The 1,041-nt window shown below is 52.6% G+C and overlaps 1 non-coding gene across 1 annotated transcript; it reads left to right on the top strand.

The window, feature by feature from the left end:
• Positions 1–326: 326 nt before the first annotated feature.
• LOC122143430 lies at positions 327–522 on the top strand. Its single transcript, XR_006159171.1, has one exon. It is a non-coding gene; the product is annotated as a U2 spliceosomal RNA (small nuclear RNA).
• Positions 523–1,041: the final 519 nt, after the last annotated feature.

Genomic DNA, 1,041 nt, shown 5'->3' with positions numbered 1-1,041 from the left:
ACAGTCAGAGAGCTGTTCAGAATGAGGACTTCCGTCCTATGCTTGGTATGGGTTGAATTGAGACCTGCCTCGTTGGTACCGAGCCAAGGATTCCGATGACATGAGGCTTGCGTGGCTCTGCGACAAAGCCGTTTGGGAGATTCTGGCGATGCCGTACTCTCCGCGCCGCAGCAGAGCCACCGTCGGACGATCGGGCCGAGGCTGCAGTGGCGTTGCCAGAACAGGGAGGGTCTACCGTCCCCCAGCGTTTCAGGTCTCCCTGACTTGCCAAAGCCGCTGATGGGCGTGGCCATGTCCCGCTTCCTCCCGCTGCACCGTACTGCAGCATCGCTTCTCGACCTTTGGCTAAGATCAAGTGTAGTATCTGTTCTTATCAGTTTAATATCTGATCGTCCCCCTACCAGGGACTACATATTAAATTGATTTTTGGATCCGCCGAGGCTGGAGCCGGGGCTTGCTCTATCCCACTCCACGCATGTCGGCCTGGTATTGCAGTGTTAATCCAGGAGCGGTGTGCTTCCCTTTCAGGGATTGCTGCTTGTCTTCTTTCACTACTTGAGCTGATGCCATCGAATCAGGTGTGTTTTGGTTAAAGGGAGTCATCTAAAACATATGAGGCCCTTTGTCTGAGACACCCGCGATTCCAGATCTTGAGTCTATACTAATGAGCTGATGATCTGAATCAGGTGTGTTTGATTAAGGTGACATAGAACCACATTCATGCAGTGTTGGGGGGCCTCAGGAGCTGCGTTTTGGGAAACACTGATCTAAAACCAGGGTTTGGGAGAGCGTGCTCTTAGTGCCGGCTGTTATGGAGTTTCTGGAGCCAGTCATGAGGTTGGAGTCTTCACTAGACTGATGCATAGGACGGGTGTTTGGTTAGGGGCATAGAGCCAGGACATATGGAGTACCTCTGACTGGCCGCCTGGGCCTTCGATCTTCCGGATAGTTCCGGGGCTCGCCCTCCCAAGGACGCTCAATTTATATGGCTGAGTCCGTCGAGTGTTTTGTTAAAGGGAGCAAGAAGGTTTTCTGACTTTT

This window comes from Cyprinus carpio, unplaced genomic scaffold, assembly GCF_018340385.1.
Source record: "Cyprinus carpio isolate SPL01 unplaced genomic scaffold, ASM1834038v1 S000004567, whole genome shotgun sequence".
Taxonomy (NCBI): Eukaryota; Metazoa; Chordata; class Actinopteri; order Cypriniformes; family Cyprinidae; genus Cyprinus; species Cyprinus carpio.
Note: the sequence above shows the minus strand (reverse complement) of the source record. Positions and strands in the feature narration are given on the sequence as shown.